The 17964-nt window shown below is 47.0% G+C and overlaps 1 protein-coding gene and 1 non-coding gene across 6 annotated transcripts in view; both read right to left on the bottom strand.

The window, feature by feature from the left end:
- The window catches only part of LOC140719258 (somatostatin receptor type 5-like), an 80983-nt gene that overhangs the window by 18744 nt on the left and 44275 nt on the right, over positions 1-17964 (bottom strand). The window contains exon 2 of one of the 5 annotated variants that reach the window (XR_012096876.1): positions 9556-9650. The exons of the other annotated variants lie outside the window; for them this stretch is intronic. The gene's annotated coding sequence lies outside the window, so the exon portion shown is untranslated. Of the gene's footprint in view, positions 1-9555; positions 9651-17964 lie in introns of those variants that run through there. 5 annotated transcript variants of the gene reach the window in all.
- LOC140719526 (U8 small nucleolar RNA) lies at positions 8808-8931 on the bottom strand. The gene has a single exon (XR_012096941.1). It is a non-coding gene; the product is annotated as a U8 small nucleolar RNA (small nucleolar RNA).

The following is a 17964-nucleotide window of genomic DNA, read 5'->3' as shown; positions in this document are numbered from 1 at the left end:
CCCTGTCGTACACATCCCAGCAGGGTGCTTCGGGCTCGCTTAGCACCCTGTCGTACACATCCCTTAGCACCCTGTCGTACACATCCCAGCAGGGTGCTTCGGGCTCGCTTAGCACCCTGTCGTACACATCCCAGCGGGGTGCTTCGGGCTCGCTTAGCACCCTGTCGTACACATCCCAGTAGGGTGCTTCGGGCTCGCTTAGCACCCTGTCGTACACATCCCAGCGGGGTGCTTCAGGCTCCCTTAGCACCCTGTCGTACACATCCCAGCGGGGTGCTTCGGGCTCGCTTAGCACCCTGTCGTACACATCCCAGCAGGGTGCTTCGGGCTCGCTTGGCACCCTGTCGTACACATCCCAGCGGGGTGCTTCGGGCTCGCTTAGCACCCTGTCGTACACATCCCTTAGCACCCTGTCGTACACATCCCAGCAGGGTGCTTCGGGCTCGCTTGGCACCCTGTCGTACACATCCCTTAGCACCCTGTCGTACGCATCCCAGCAGGCTGTTTCGGGCTCGCTTAGCACCCTGTCGTACACATCCCAGCAGGCTGCTTCGGGCTCGCTTGGCACCCTGTCGTACACATCCCAGCGGGGTGCTTCAGGCTCGCTTAGCACCCTGTCGTACACATCCCTTAGCACCCTGTCGTACACATCCCAGCAGGCTGCTTCGGGCTCGCTTGGCACCCTGTCGTACACATCCCAGCGGGGTGCTTCAGGCTCGCTTAGCACCCTGTCGTACACATCCCTTAGCACCCTGTCGTACACATCCCTTAGCACCCTGTCATACACATCCCAGCAGGCTGCTTCGGGTTCGCTTGGCACCCTGTCGTACACATCCCTTAGCACCCTGTCGTACACATCCCAGCAGGCTGCTTCGGGCTCGCTTGGCACCCTGTTGTACACATCCCTTAGCACCCTGTCGTACACATCCCAGCAGGCTGCTTCGGGCTCACTTAGCACCCTGTCGTACACATCCCAGCAGGCTGCTTCGGGCTCGCTTGGCACCCTGTCGTACACATCCCAGCGGGGTGCTTCAGGCTCGCTTAGCACCCTGTCGTACACATCCCTTAGCACCCTGTCGTACACATCCCAGCAGGCTGCTTCGGGCTCGCTTGGCACCCTGTCGTACACATCCCTTAGCACCCTGTTGTACGCATCCCAGCGGGGTGCTTCGGGCTCGATTAGCACCCTGTCGTACACATCCCAGCAGGGTGCTTCGGGCTCGCTTGGCACCCTGTCGTACACATCCCAGCAGGCTGCTTCGGGCTCGATTAGCACCCTGTCGTACACATCCCAGCAGGGTGCTTCAGGCTCCCTTAGCACCCTGTCGTACACATCCCAGCAGGCTGCTTCAGGCTCGCTTAGCACCCTGCCGTACACATCCCAGCAGGCTGCTTCGGGCTCGCTTAGCACCCTGTCGTACACATCCCAGCAGGCTGCTTCGGGCTCGCTTAGCACCCTGTCGTACACATCCCAGCAGGCTGCTTCGGGCTCGCTTGGCACCCTGTCGTACACATCCCTTAGCACCCTGTCGTACACATCCCAGCGGGGTGCTTCAGGCTCGCTTAGCACCCTGTCGTACACATCCCAGCGGGGTGCTTCGGGCTCGCTTAGCACCCTGTCGTACACATCCCAGCAGGGTGCTTCGGGCTCGCTTAGCACCCTGTCGTACACATCCCTTAGCACCCTGTCGTACACATCCCAGCAGGGTGCTTCGGGCTCGCTTAGCACCCTGTCGTACACATCCCTTAGCACCCTGTCGTACACATCCCAGCAGGGTGCTTCGGGCTCGCTTGGCACCCTGGCACTGCTGCAGTTCTCCAACATGGACAGCCGTTGTACCAGTCACCTGCATCAGGTGACATTCCTGCGGCTAATCCCATTGAAAGTGGTCCTTTTATTTGTAAGTCTGAATCAGAATCAGAATCAGGTATAATATCACTGACATACACCCCTATGCAAAAGTCGTCAGCACCTATACGTGCACAGTATTGTCTTTGTCAACGTGGGGCAGACAGCGAGTCTGGTAATCTGGCGGGAGCAAAGGATGTTGGGAATGGCGAGGGTGAAGCGTTGTGGGAGGGGTGTGAGACAGGCGGCAGAGGAGTGAAACACCATGCTATCGCCATTTGATTTATTGATCATTACAGAATACCTCTCTGGTGCTTCCCGCCTCCTCCCCTCTCCCTTCCCCTTTCCCCAACCATGATTCCCCTCTCCCTGCCCCTTCCCTCTCTCAGTCCACAATAGAGACCCACATCAGAATCAGGTTTATCATCACTCACATGTCAGGAAATCTGTTTTTGTTTTGGCAGCAGTACAGAGCAATACATGATATAAAAAATCTACAAATTACAGCAAGAAATACACTATATATATATATATACACACACACACATATACATATTATTAAGTAATAAGTGCAAAAAGAGAGCAGAAAGATAGAGAGATAGTGTTCATGGGTCCATTGTCCATTCTGAAATCTGACAGTGGCAGAGACAATCAGCAGGATGAACATCACCTTTTGTCAGCTCAGCAGTTCTGGTTGAGTTTGTTAATCTACCAGTAAAAGTGCAAGTTTATCACCCAAAGTACAATCTAAAATTACAATGCAAGGACAAGCCTTGAAGGATTTGTTGTTCTCACTGACTGTGTCAGGCTGCTTCTGGCTCCTTGTCACAATCTAAGTGAAGCTTATTGCCATCTGCACAAGTACATGCAAGCACAGGTGCGATGAACAACTTACTCACAGTAGGATCACCAGCACATAACGTCAGATAAGTAACATTTCCAAGAAAAGCAAAATTTAAATAAAAATGCAGAGCAACAAACTCTAAATACCAGAGGCACTCAGCAGGTCAGACAGCATCTATGGTGTTGAATAAACAGTCAATGTTTCGGACCGAGACCCTTCATCGGGACTGGAAATGAAGGGGCAGAAGCCAGAATAAGAAGATGGGAGGAGGGGAAGAAGTACAAACTAGGTGATAGATGAAACCTGGTGACGGGGAAGGTAGATGAGTGGGTGTACAACCATAAGCTATCCACAACCTTTACAAGAAGGAACACTATTAAAGCAAAAGGTCCAGTTTCAGGCTGTGCTCAATGTGGTCATAGTGTTGGCCGTACTGAGATAGTGCTGAGGGTGTTGCCGGTTGGTTCAAGAACCGAATGGTTAAGGACGTATCTGTTCTTGAAGCCGGTGGGGTGAGATTTCAGGCTTCTGTACTGCCTGCCCAATGCGAGCTGTGAGAAGTTGGCATGACCCACGTGATGGGAACTTCTGATAACGGGATTTGCCTTCCTGGGGCTCCAGATGCTACGGTACTATGGCACAGGTACGGTTAACGCAATCGTGTTAAAGCACTAGTGATCACTGATCAGGGTTCGATTGGTCTCAAAGGGATGTCATTCCATTCTGAGGCTGTGACCTCTGGTCCTAGACTCCTTCCCTCAATATCCACTCTATCTAACCCTGTCAACATTTGATAGGTCCTCCCCATTCCTCTAAACGCCAGTGAGTATAGGCGCAGCCATCAAATGCTCCTCATACATTAACCCTTTCACTCCCAGGATCCACAAACCCATCTGTATTGTATCAGCCTCTACCACCACTCTCTGCCTCTAATATCTCCCCTAGATTGTGCGTGAGTCTGGTAGTGGCCTTTGCTGCCCTGGGAAAAGGGTGCTGGCTACCCACTCTGTCTCTGCCTCCCACACCTCCATCACGTCTCTCATCCTCAGCCCAGATGGTCACGGCACCACATGCTGTCTGCGCTAACCGTAGCGAGGACGAGACAGTTGCTCACCTCCTTGCAGACTGTGGGTTTGCGAAGAGGAAGCTGCAGGGACCGGTTCATCCCAAGCAGCAGTGTGAGAGAGGACTCTCCGATCCACGGACATCAGGTGCAGCTGGAAGGTCACGAGCCCAGTGGTCTGCCGGACACTGCCTGCCCATCAGGTTGTCCGTGGCACTGACTGGCACCTTCCAGGCTGCAGGAGGACATGCTGAATGGGGAAGGACCTTCAGCTACTGGACAGGGCTCGGTGAGGAAGCCCCTCGTTATTTATTTATTTAGAGACTCAGCGAGGAGCAGGCCCTTCCAGCACTTTGAGCTGCAGTGCCCAGCAAACCACCAGTTTAACCCTAGCACAGTCACAGGGCAACTTACAATGACCAATTAACCTTCTAACCAGTGATGTATTCTGGATTAGTATTGGTGTCAAAGGTTACAGGGAGAGTGCAGGAGAATGGGGTTGAGAGGGAAAATAAATCAGCCATGATAGAATGGCAGAACAGACTCGAAGAGCTGAATGGCCTAATTATGCCACCATCTGTAATAGTCTTATGGTCTAACAGAAGGACAGAATCTGTCCTCGAGCCTGTAGTGACATGTTCCAAAGTGTTTGTATCGTTGAGTAGGGCATGTCCCACCGGTCTCAATGACTGTCCTGCTGTTATCAGACTCTTGAGCTCATAATAAAAAATACTTACAAGAATAAACCACTTTAATTCGTACACCCATGACACCCTGGGGTAGTACAGTACCACAATAAGTGAAGGCTTCCTCATCCAACCTGCCGTCTCCCTATTCCTGGATTCTGATTTTCTTCCTGCCACCTCTTTGGACTGGTGCATGGCATGAGAAGGGACTCCAAAACTACGGGGCATAGACTTAGGGTGAGACGGGAAGGATTTGAAAGGGACCTGGGGAAGATCTTTCTCATGCATAACTCTGCCATGGACAGTCCCAAGCCTGGCTGCGAAAGGAGGAGGGTTGGGTACGAGGCTGTCAACCCATCCCGTAAAAACGCAGAACTACTGAAACACCAACAGAAGCTCCAAAGACCTCATCCCTGGATACAGCAAGATGAGCCACACCTGGGACAACTTGAAAGAGCAGCCCAGGACAGAGGACTCTAGCAAGCTGCTTTTGGCGGTCTATGCCCCAGTCGGGATGATGGGTTAAGAGAAAAGATGGTAGGTAGGTAGAACTATGATTTGTGGCCATTACCGAGACTGGAAGTCTCAGGAGCAGGAATGGCTGCTCAATGTGTCGGGCTTTTGATGTTTCAAAAAGGACAGGGAGGGTGGCAAAAGAGGTGGGGCGTGGCATTGCTAATTAGAGATAGTATAATGGCTGCAGAGAAGGAGGAAGTCATGGAGGGATTGTGGGTGGAAGTCAGAAACAGGAAGGGGGCAATAAGTCTACTGGATATTTTTATAGACCCCCCCAATAGTATTGAGGAGCAGATAGGGAGGCAGATTCTGAAAGGGTGCAATAATAAGAGAGTTGTTATGACAGAAGATTTTAACTTTCCTAATATTGATGGCATCTCTTTGGCATAAAGGGTTTAGATGGGGTGGAGTTTGTCAGACATGTTTAGGAAGGTTTCCTGACACATTGTGTAGATAAGCCAACTAGAAGAGAGGCTGTACTTGATCTGATACTGATAAATGAACCTGATCAGGTGTCAGACCTTCTGGTGGGAGAGCATTTTGGAGGTAGTGATCACAACTCTATCTCCTTTACCTTGATGCTAGAGTGCCAGGAAGGAGCCCAAGAATGAAATTAGGAGAGCTAGAAGGGACCATGAGAAGGCCTTGGTGAGCAGGATTAAGGCATTCTTCAAGATCACTTTCAGCAGACTGAAAAGCTTGAGCATGTAGATATTAAGAAAGAGGATATGCTAGACCTTTTGGAAAGAATGAAGTTGGATAAGTTGCCGGGACCATATGAAATGTACCCCAAGCAACTGTGGGAGATGAGGGAGGAGATTGCTGAGCCTCTGGTGATGATCTTTGCATCATCAATGGGGATGGGAGAGGTTCCGGAGGATTGGAGGGTTGAGGATGTTGTTCCCTTATTCAAGAAAGGGAGTAGAGATACCCCAGGAAATTATAGACCAGTGAGTCTTACTTTAGTGGTTGGTAAGTTGATGGAGAAGATACTGAGAGGCAGGTTTTATGAACATTTGGAGAGGTATAATATGATTAGGAATAGTCAGCATGGCTTTGTCAAGGGCAGGTCGTGCCTTACGAGCCTGATTGAATTTCTTGAGGTTGTGACTAAACACATTGATGAAGGTAAAGCAATAGACAATAGACAATAGGTGCAGAAGTAGACCATTCGGCCCTTCGAGCCTGCACCGCCATTTTGAGATCATGGCTGATCAGTTCCTATCAATACCCGGTTCCTGCTGTGTCCCCATATCCCTTGATTCCCCTATCCATAAGATATCTATCTAGCTCCTTCTTGAAAGCATCCAGAGAATTGGCCTCCACTACCTTCCGAGGCAGTGCATTCCAGACCCCCACAACTCTCTGGGAGAAGAAGTTTTTCCTTAACTCTGTCCTAAATGACCTACCCCTTATTCTCAAACCATGCCCTCTGGTACTGGACTCTCCCAGCATCTGGAACATATTTCCTGCCTCTATCTTGTCCAATCCCTTAATAATCTTATATGTTTCAATCAGATCCCCTCTCAATCTCCTTAATTCCAGCGTGTACAAGCCCAGTCTCTCTAACCTCTCTGCGTAAGACAGTCCAGACATCCCAGGAATTAACCTCGTGAATCTACGCTGCACTTCCTCTACAGACAGGATGTCCTTCCTTAACCCTGGAGACCAAAACTGTACACAATACTCCAGGTGTGGTCTCACCAGGGCTCTGTACAAATGCAAGAGGATTTAGCAATAGATGCAGTGTATATGGATTTCAGCAAGGCATTTGACAAGGTACCCCATGCAAGGCTTATTGAGAAAGTAAGGAGGCATGGGATCCAAGCGGAAATTGCTTTGTGGATCCAGAACTGGTTTGCCCACAGAAGGCAAAGAGTGGTTGTAGACGGGTCATATTCTGAATGGAGGTCAGTGCCCAGTGGTGTGCCTCAGGGATCTGTTCTGGGACCCTACTCTTTGTGATTTTTATAAATGACCTGGATGAAGAAGTGGAGGGATGGGTTAGTAAATTTGCTGATGACACAAAAGTTGGAGGTGTTGTGGATAGTGTAGAGGGCTGTCAGAGGTTACAGCGGGACATTGATAGGATGTAAAACTGGGCTGAGAAGTGGCAGATGGAGTTCAATCCAGATAAGTGTGAAATGGTCCATTTTGGAAGGTCAAATATGATGGCAGAATATGGTATTAATGTTAAGACTCTTGGCAGTGTGGAGGATCAGAGGGGTCCAAGTCCATAGGACGCTCAAAGCAGCTGTGCAGGTTGAATCTCTGGTTAAGAAGACCTTCATCAATCGTGGAATTGAATTTAGAGCCGAGAGGTAATGTTGCAGCTATATAGGACCCTGGTCAGACCCCACTTGGAGTACTGTGCTCAGTTCTGGTCGCCTCACTACAGAAAAGATGTGGAAACCATAGAAAGGGTACAGAGCAGATTTACAAGGATGTTGCTTGGATTGGGGAGCATGCCTTATGAGAATAGGTTGAGTGAACTCAGCCTTTTCTCCTTGAAGTGTTGGAGGATGAGAGGTGACCTGATAGAGGTGTATAAGATGATGAAAGGCATTGATTGTGTGGATAGTCAGAGGCTTTTTTCCAGGGCTGAAATGGTTGCCACAAGAGGACACAGGTTTAAGGTGCTGGGGAGTAGGTACAGTAAGGTTAAGTTTTTTACTCAGAGAGTGGTGAGTGCGTGGAGTGGGCTGCCAGCAACGGTGGTGGGGGCGGTTACGATAGGGTCTTTTAAGAGACTTTTGGATAGGTACACGGAGCTTAGAAAAATAGAGGGCTATAGGTAAGCCTAGTAATTTCTAAGGTAGGGACATGTTTGACACAACTTTGTGGGCCGAAGGGCCTGTATTGTGCTGTAGGTTTTCTATGTTTCTAAGTACATGAAGAGCAAGAGGATGAGCCATGTGAGAATTGGACCAATCAGGAGCGAGAGTGGGAACATGTGCATGGAGCAGGAGCAGGAGCAGGTAGCGGAGGGAATTAATGAATACCTTTCTTCAGCATTCACCACAAAGAACCTTGGCAATTGTGGAGATAACTTACAGTGGACTGAAACACTTGAGTGTATAGACATTAAGAAAGAGGATGTGCTGATGGTATTAAGTTAGATGAGTCACTGGGACCGGCTTGAGGTATACCCCAGACTAGCATGGGAAGTGAGGGAGGAGATTGCTGAGCTTCTGGCAATGAGCACCCAGAAGACTGGAAGGTTGCAAATGTTGTTCCCTTGTTCAAGACAGGGAGTAGAAATAACCCAGGAAATTATAGTATAGGCCAGTGATTCTTACTTCAGTGGGTAAGTTGTTGGGGAAGATGCTGAGAGGCAGGATCTTTGAGCATTTAGAGAGACAGTGCAGTGCAATTCTCATAAACACAAGAGATCCTGCAGACACTGCAAACTTGATCAACACACAGAAAATTCTGGAGAAATTCAGCAGGTCAGGCAGCATCTTTCGGATTTCCAATTTAGATTCATTTACACGTGTAAAAATCCATGTTCCAGGGCTGACAGCATGGTGCGCTGAACAAGACAGAACAAGCTCATTTCTCTTCTTCCCACCCACACGCAGTCTTCCAGTCCCAGGAGGGAGTTCCTGCAGCCATTTTACCTGCGTTGCAGGGCTCCCTCAGTACGCATCTGCAAAACCTCACTATTGAAAATTATTAAACATGAACAGAGAAGGTAGTGGCATTATGACTACCGCTATTCAGCATAACTTTCACTTTCACATAACGGCCCCCTGGCAGCTCCGCCTCCTGCCCTATCAGTGCAGTCTCCTAGAGCTCGCAATTAGCCATTACACACCATTGTTTGACGTTGAGAAAAGATTGCTAGCAGTCAGAATGGTCCTGAGGGGTTGTCAGACCCACAGGGTGGGAGCAAGTTAATCACCAGCTCATTATCGCCATTCATCATTTCTGCTGCAAAAGAGCAACAGGTAAGGATATACCTCACTGATAACAGCGACAGTCTCTCGGCAGAGCAATACCAACAACTAGCCACACACATTTAGGTTACAGTACTCAGCGTATAAACTATATTGTCTACAGTTCACTGTAGTGCTTTTTCACATATATGGACAAAACTCGATTCAAAAGCTAAAGATTATAAACCGTTTGCTTTTTTCCCCCGGATCAGGGAACCCATAATGCATTGCAGATTATGTGCCTGCGTCAAACAAATCAGGGTCCACGGGCGGAGCAAACTCCTCGAAACTTTGAACTTCTTCCAGCTTTGAATTTACGAGTTTTTTTTAGCATCAATTGTTTTATTTTAATTGATTGCTCGTGTCAAGGTCGACCAGATGGGAAACTTTGGAGCTAGAAGGAGATTTACTTTTCAAAATTAAATAGAACAAAATAAAGCTTTTATTTCATAAATTAGAATTGGTTTATTATTGTCAGATGAAGGGAGATACAGGCTTGTCTTGCCTGCTGTTCAGACAGATCAATCAGTGAGGAAGATCAATGACTGAATGCACAATAAACATAAAAAGATTGAAATAAATTTATTACCAGAGTACATATACGTCACCATATACAACCCTGAGTTTCGTTTTCTCCTGATGGTTGAGGGGTAATAACTGTTCCTGACCCTGGTGGTGCGAGTCCTGAGTTTCCTGTACTTTCTTCCTGATGGCAGCTGCGATAATGGCAGCGGTCACTTGTCTCGTAAAGACACTGCCCAAAAGAAAGCAAAGGTAAACCACTTCTGTAGAAAAGTTTCTCAGGAACAATCATGGTCGTGGTTAAAGAGTAACTGAATGAAGGGGGGCTTCCCCACAGGCAATGGTCCCTTGCTCGGTAGACAGATGGAAGACCGTGATTGCCCACATCATACAATACCTGATGAAGATGGATTCATCTCAGAAAAGTGTGAAGTGATTCACTTTGGAAGGTCAAATTTAAAGGCAGAATACAGGATTCTTAACAGTTTGGAGGAATAGAGAGATCTTGGGGTCCACATCCATAGATCGCTGAACATTGCCACACAAGTTGATAGGGCATTTGGTGTGTTCCCGACACATTATTCAGAGGATTGAATCCATGTGCCATGAGGAAATGTTTATACATTACTGGTTAAACTTATAGGCACCCGTTAGTCTCGACAGACCATCATTTGTGCCTTGGAAAGTGCCAGGGCGCAGGCCAGGGCATGGAAGACTGGCAGTTGCCCAAGCTGCAAGTCTCCCCTCGCCTCAGCACCGATGTTGTCCAAGGGAAGGGCCGATACAGCTTGGAACTGGTGTTGTCGTAGAGCAATGTGTGGTTAAGTGCCTTTCTCAAGGACACAACACACTGCCTTAGCTCGAACAAGCGACCTTCAGATCACTAGACCAATGCCTTAACCACTTGGCCATGCGCCAACACCACTGGTTAAGCTACACTTGGAGTACTGTGGTCAGGTCTGGTCGCCTCATTATAGGGAGGGACGTGGAAGCTTTAGAGAGGGTGCAGAGGAGATTTACCAAGATTAGTGAACATGTCTAATGAGGATGGGTTGAGTGAGCTGGGGCTTTTCTCTTTGGAGCGAAGGAGGGCAAGAGGTGACTGATAAAGTTGTACAAGATCATATGAGGCATAGATCTAGTGGATAACCACAACATTTTCCCTGGGCATAAATTACTAATATAAAGGGGCTTCATTTATTTCTCTCATCTGGTGGCAATCAGTGGGAGAGGTCATTCATTCGTTGGTGAAGCAGCGTGAGGCTCAATAAGGGTTCGGGTACTTTTTGGATTTTTTCTCGTCTGGTGGCAATCAGCATGACAGGTCGTTCGTTGACGACGCAGCACGAGGTTTAAAAAGGGCTCGGGTACTTTTTGGCTTTCTCTCAGTGGGCAGCAATCAGCTCGGGTCGATAAAAAGAAAGGAGGTTGAAGCAGAGCAGCCATTATTGGAGTTGGGCATTGTTAGAGTGGTCTGGCTTGGGCAAGCAAAGGTGGAGGTTCTAAGTAAGAGAGATTCTAATAAGTTTTTTTTGTTAGTACACAGCTAGTGCACTGAGAATGGGTCCAGAGTCAGTGGTATGTTCCTTGTGAGAGGTGTGGGAAATCTGGGAGACACCCAGTCCCCCTGACAACTGCATCAAGCTGCAGCTCCTGAGAGATCGCGTGAAGCTCGGTTACCTTCAGCTGATACGGGAGAATTAGGAGGTACTGGGAGGTAGTTACCCTGAGGTTGCAGGAGGAAGGTCCATGGGTGAGCATCAGTAGAGGGAAAGGGAGTAGGCAGTCATTGTAGAGTACCCTTATGCCCTTCCCTTCAATAATAAATATACCTCTTTGCATATCTTTGCATAAATAGGGAGAAAAATTCAAAAAAATCAGAGGTGCAGAGGGACTTGGGAGTCCTCATGCAAGATTCCCTAAAGGTTAACTTTAGGTTGAGTCAGTGGTGAGGAAGGCAAATGCAATGTTAGCATCCATTTCGAGAAGACTGGAATAGAAAAGCAAAAGTAATGCTGAGGCTTTGGTCAGATCGCACCATGAGCGGTTTTGGGCCCCTTATCTAAGATGGAATTGCTGGCACTGGAGAAGGTCCAGAGGAGGTTCATGAGAATAATCCCAGGAATGAAAGGGTTAACATATGGGGAGTGTTTGATGGCTCTAGGCCTTTACTGATAGGAGCTTAGAAGAATGGTGGTGGTGGGGGGAATCTCATTGAAACCTATCGAATATTGAAAGAGTGGATGTGGAAAGGAAGTCTAGGACCAGAGGGCACAGCCTCAGAATTGAGAGACATCCATTTAGAACAGAGATGAGGAAAATTTTCTTTAGGCAATGGGTGATGAATCTGTGGAATTCTTTGCCTTAGATGGTTGTGCAGGCCAATTCATTGGGTTTATTTAAGGTGAGGTTGATAGGTTTTTAATTAATCAGCGCATCAAAGATTACAGGGAGAAGGCAGGAGAATGGGGTTGATAAGGATAATAAATCAGCCATGATGGAATGTTGGAACAGACTCGATGGGCTAAATGGCCTAATTCTGCTCCTAGGTCTTATTGTATTAATTTTAATGTGATTGGAGGGAAGTATGGAGAGAATGCCAGAGGCAAGTTATTTTACACAACAGATGGTGGAATGCCCTGCTAGGGATGGTGGTAGAGACAGATACATTAGGAACATATTTAAAAACTCTTAGATTGGCACATGGATGATAGAAAAATGGAGGGCTGTGTGGGTGCTGTAGGGTTAGATTGGTCTTTGAGCAAGTTTAAAAGGTGGCCGAACATTATGGGCTGAAGGGCCTGTTGCTGTTGTTGTTCAGTCATTAAGTCGAGTCTGACTCTTTGTGACCTCATGGACACCAAGCCTGCATACCAAGCCTTCTTGCTGGAAACTGCCTCTCTAAGATCCCCCAAGGTCATACGCATTGTCTGAGTAATATTATCTATCCACTGTAGACTCTGTCGGCCTCTCCTTCTCTTACCTTCTGTTCTACTTAACATGAGAGTCTTCTCCAAGGAATCATGATGTGGCCAAAATATTTGAGCTTTTGTCTCATAATAAAGCCTCCTAGTGAGCAGTCTAGCTGTATTTCTTCAAGTATTGACATGTTGGATCTTCTTGCTGTCCAACGAACTCGAACACTTTCCTCCAGCATCCAAGTTCAAAGGCATCGATTCTTTTGTGTTCAGCCTTACTGTCCAGCTCTCACAGCCATATATCAGAACTGGAAATACCACAGACATCACTATACGAATCTTCATCGTCAATGCTATGTCTCTGCTCTTCAGTATCTCATCTAAATTTACCATTGCTGCCCTTCCCAGAAGTAAGTGGCATTTAATTTCATGGCTGCAGTTACCGTCTATAGAAATCTTTGAACCGAGGAAGACACCTGATGGATAAAAGTAACCAGAGAAGGGCTAGTGCTGTGATGCAGTGTGTCTGTAATAAAGTGTAACATGTAGACACTAAGGTGCAAGATCATAACAAGGTAGATTGTGAGGTCAAGAGTCCATTTTATCATTCCAGCCCTCTGGCTGTGGGGATAGAAGCTGTCCTTGAACGTGCATTCAGGCTTTTGTATCTTCTGCCCAATGGGAGAGGGGAGAAGAGAGAATTAGGTCATTTTTGAGTGTGACGATGGTTCACAATACCTCCAACACTCTTTTCAGCAAATAGTTTTAGACCTCACCACCCTTTATGTGAGAAATGTTTCATCATCCAACTTGTCATCCATCTTCCAATGACTTAAAACTGTTTTATAAGGCATTGGTCAGACCACATTTTGAAACACTGTGAGCAGTTTTAGGCCCCTTATCCAAGAAAGGATGTGCTGGCACTGGAGAGGAGATTCATGAGAGTGACCCCGGAATGAAAGGGTTAACATACGAGGAGCGTTTGATGGTCCTGAGCCTGTATTTGCTGGAGTTTTGAGGTATAAGATGGGGAAACCTCTCATAAAAACCTATCGAATATTAAAATGCCTCAATAGAGTAGATGTGGAGATGAGTCTTTGACCAGAGGCACAGCCTCAGAATACAAGGATGTCCCATTAGAATAGAGATGATGAGGAATTTATATAGCCAGAGGTTGGTGAATCTGTGGAATTTATTGCTACAGATGGCGGTGGAGATCAATTCATTGGGTATATTTAAAGTGGAGTTTGATAGGTTCTTGATAAGGGTTTCAAAGGTTACAGGTAGAAGGCATGAGAATGGGGTTGAGAGGGAAAATTAATCAGTCATGATGGAATGGTGGAGCAGACTCAATGAGCCGAATGGCCTCATTCTGCTGCTGTATCTTATCATCTTTTGGGTCAGGCAGCATCTGTAGGGAAATGGACATCAGTGATCAGGGTTCAATTCCTGCTGCCGCCTGTAAGGAGTTTGTACATACTCCCCGTGACCATGTGGGTTTCCTCTGGGTGCTCTGGTTTCCTCCCACATTTCAAAGGCACACGTGTTAGGGTTACTAAGTTGTGGGCATGGCAACACTTGGAATCCTGGAACATCCGCAGAATGTGTTGGCAGTTGATACAAATGACACATTTCACTGTATGTTTTAAAGTTCATTTGATGATTAAAGCTAATCTTTATCTTTACCTGTAAAACTGTTGTCTACCAATAGATACTGGCTGTCTATTCCATCTGTGTTTCTAAACTTTCACCAGCTCTCCCCTTGGCCTCTGCCACTCCAGAGAAAGCAACCCACACAGTGTTTGCTGGTGATGGGAGCTGCATTGTTGCCACACTCTCAATTCTCAACAATCAGGAAACTGCGCTTTGGTCTCACTTCACTGGAAGACTGAAAATATTTTACACCCAATTAATTGTGTTTATATTGAAGCATTCTTACTGTGCCGGCACAGGTAAAGAGAAAACAAACATTGCAAGCTGCTGTAAATATCAAATCTGAGTTCAAAATTCAAGGTAAAGTCATTGCTTTATGTCACTATAGACTACCAGGATTCATCTTCTTGTGAGCATTCACACTGGAACAGAGAAATACAGTGGAATCAGTGAAAAACTGCACAGAAACTGACAACCAAAGTGCAAATGAAGAGAGACTGTGCAAATACAAAAAAATAATAATTAATAAATAGATAGATGAATAAATACATGCTACTGAGAAGATGTGAGAAGATGAGTTGTAGGTTAAGTGAGTCGATAGGTTGCAGAATCAGTTCACTGTTGTGGTGAGTGAAGTTGTCCATGCTGGTTCAGCAGACTGATGGTAATAACTGTTCCTGAACCTGATGCTATGGGCCTAAGACTCCTGTACCTCCTTCCCAAAGGCAGGGGCGAGAAGAGAACATAGACTACATGGTGGGGGCCCTTGATGATGGATGCTGCTTTCTGGTGGCAGTGTTGAACGGTGGGGAAGGCCTTACCTGTGACGGACTGGGCTAGATGCGGTATGAGTCAGACAAACTGCTGTTCCTTGAGGGGTGACGATCGCCAGAGTACCAAGAACTATCTTTGCTCTCAGTCAGTAAGGTATCTTGTGTTCATGTTGTGTCCATGGGTCAGCAAAAGCTTTAACAAACTTCTATAGTGGCACAGTGGAGTGGATACTAACCGGTTGCATCACGGCCTGGTATAGAAACACCAATGTCCAGGACAGAAAGGTCAACAGAAAATGGTGGATAGAGCCCAGTCCATCACAAGCAAAGCCCTCTCCACCATTGAGAGAATATACCTGGGGCGCTGCCACAAGAAAGATAGATAGATAGATAGATAGATAGATAGATAGATAGATAGATAGATAGATAGATAGATAGATAGATACTTTATTCATCCCCATGGGGAAATTCAACATTTTTTTCCAATGTCCCATACACTTGTTGTAGCAAAAAACTCATTACATACAATACTTAACTCAGTAATAATATGATATGCATCTAAATCACTAACTCAAAAAGCATTAATAATAGCTTTAAAAAAAGTTCTTAAGTCCTGGCAGTTGAATTGTAAAGCCTAATGGCATTGGGGAGTATTGACCTCTTCATCCTGTCTGAGGAGCATTGCATCGACAGTAACCTGTCGCTGAAACTGCTTCTCTGTCTCTGGATGGTGCTATGTAGAGGATGTTCAGGGTTTTCCATAATTGACCGTAGCCTACTCAGCGCCCTTCGCTCAGCTACCGATGTTAAACTCTCCAGTACTTTGCCCACGACAGAGCCCGCCTTCCTTACCAGCTTATTAAGACGTGAGGCGTCCTTCTTCTTAATGCTTCCTCCCCAACACGCCACCACAAAGAAGAGGGTGCTCTCAACAACTGACCTATAGAACATCTTCAGCATCTCACTGCAGACATTGAATGACGCCAACCTTCTAAGGAAGTACAGTCGACCCTGTGCCTTCCTGCACAAGGCATCTGTGTTGGCAGTCCAGTCTAGCTTCTCGTCTAACTGTACTCCCAGATACTTGTAGGTCTTAACCTGCTCCACACATTCTCCATTAATGATCACTGGCTCCATATGAGGCCTAGATCTCCTAAAGTCCACCACCATCTCCTTGGTCTTGGTGACATTGAGACGCAGGTAGTTTGAGTTGCACCATATCACAAAGTCCTGTATCAGTTTCCTATACTCCTCCTCCTGTCCATTCCTGACACACCCCACTATGGCCGTGTCATCAGCGAACTTCTGCACATGGCAGGACTCCGAGTTATATTGGAAGTCTGATGTGTACAGGGTGAACAGGACCGGAGAGAGTACGGTTCCCTGTGGCGCTCCTGTGCTGCTGACCACCGTGTCAGACCTACAGTCTCCCAACCGCACATACTGAGGTCTATCTGTCAAGTAGTCCACTATCCAATCCACCATGTGAGAGTCTACTCCCATCTCCGTTAGTTTGTGCTTTAAGATCTTGGGCTGGATGGTGTTAAAGGCACTAGAGAAGTCAAGGAATGTAATCCTCACAGCACAACTGACCCCATCTAGGTGAGAGAGTGATTTGTGCAGCAAATACATGATAGCATCCTCCACTCCCACCTTCTCCTTATACGCAAACTGAAGCGGATCCCGGGCGTGCCTGGTTTGTGGCCTCAGATTCTGTATTATCAGCCGCTCTATGGTCTTCATCACGTGCGACGTCAGGGCAACAGGTCTGAAGTCATTCAACTCCTTTGGTTGTGGTTTCTTCGGTACCGGGACAATACAGGATGTTTTCCACTGTCTGGGTACTCTTCTCTGATCTAGACTCATGTTGAAGATGCGCTGTAGTGGTTCTCCCAGTTCAGTCGCACAGGCCCTCAGTAATCGTGGGGAAACTCCATCCGGTCCAGCCGCCTTGCTGGTACAGATCTTCCTCAGTTGACCTTCCACCTGTGCAGCCGTAAACCTGGGCGTGGGCCAGGTCTCCTGTGAGTGGCTATTTTCCTGTGAGGGAAGTAAGCCTGGTGTGGATTTCTGCGGTGAGGATAAGATTGAGCTGTCGAACCTGTTGAAGAAGTTGTTCAGCTGGTTCGCTTTCTCCACATCTCCACTTATGTTCGCCCCCCCGCTTTGCACCACATCCGGTGATGATCTTCATCCCATCCCACACCTCCTTCATGCTTTTTTTCTGCAGCTTTTGTTCTAACTTTCTCCTATACTGCTCCTTTGCCCCCCTTATCTGTACTCTGAGTTCCTTCTGAACTCTTTTAAGCTCCAACCGATCACCATCTTTAAAGGCCCTCTTCTTCTGGTTTAGGAGGCCTTTGATGTGACTAGTGATCCAGGGCTTATTATTGGGATAGCAGCGAACAGTTCTAACAGGAACAACGGCATCCACACAAAAATTAAGCAGCATCTATCATCAAGGACTCCCACCATTCAGGCTCTGCTCTCCTCTCGCTACTAACCGTTGAGAAGGAAGCACAGAAGCATAAGGTCCAACACCATCAGGTTCAGGAACAGTTATTAATCAGGCTTCTGAACCAGTGTGAGTCTTTCATTCACCACAACTCTGAAATGAATCTGTGACTTACAGATTCACGTTTAAAGATTTTTGCAACTTGTACTCAGTATTCTTTTTCTTTTATTTGTAGTTTGTCTTCTTTTGCACATTGGTTGTTTGTCAGTCTTTGTTTATATATGGTTTTTCATAGATTCTATTGTATTTCATTATTTTACCTGTAAGTACCTGCAAGAAAATGAATCTCAAGGTAGTATATAGTAACATACTGTAAATGTACTTTGATTACACATTTATTTTGAACTTGTGTGGTAAACTGTGTATACCTGTCTGGACACGCCCCTCTGCTGACTGCTCCTGTGGCTCCTCCACAGACCCCTGTATAAAGGCGATTGGAGGCACTGCTCCTCCCTCAGTCTCCGAGATGTCGTGCTCCCTTTTGCTGCTAATAAAAGCCTATCATTCACTTCCAGTCTCCGAGAGTTATTGGTGGTCCATCAATTTTATCAGCAGCAATTTTAAAACATGGAGAGTGTTTTACGACCCGACAGATTGGATCTCGACCCTCAATCCCAGGAAGCCGGCGACGCTTTCGAACTCTGGCTAGCATGCTTCGAATCCTACCTGGAGGAGATTCACGTGACC

The sequence above is a fragment of the Hemitrygon akajei genome, chromosome 31 (assembly GCF_048418815.1).
Source record: "Hemitrygon akajei chromosome 31, sHemAka1.3, whole genome shotgun sequence".
In the NCBI taxonomy this organism is placed as follows: domain Eukaryota; kingdom Metazoa; phylum Chordata; class Chondrichthyes; order Myliobatiformes; family Dasyatidae; genus Hemitrygon; species Hemitrygon akajei.
This window is presented reverse-complemented; position numbering and strand designations above follow the sequence as displayed.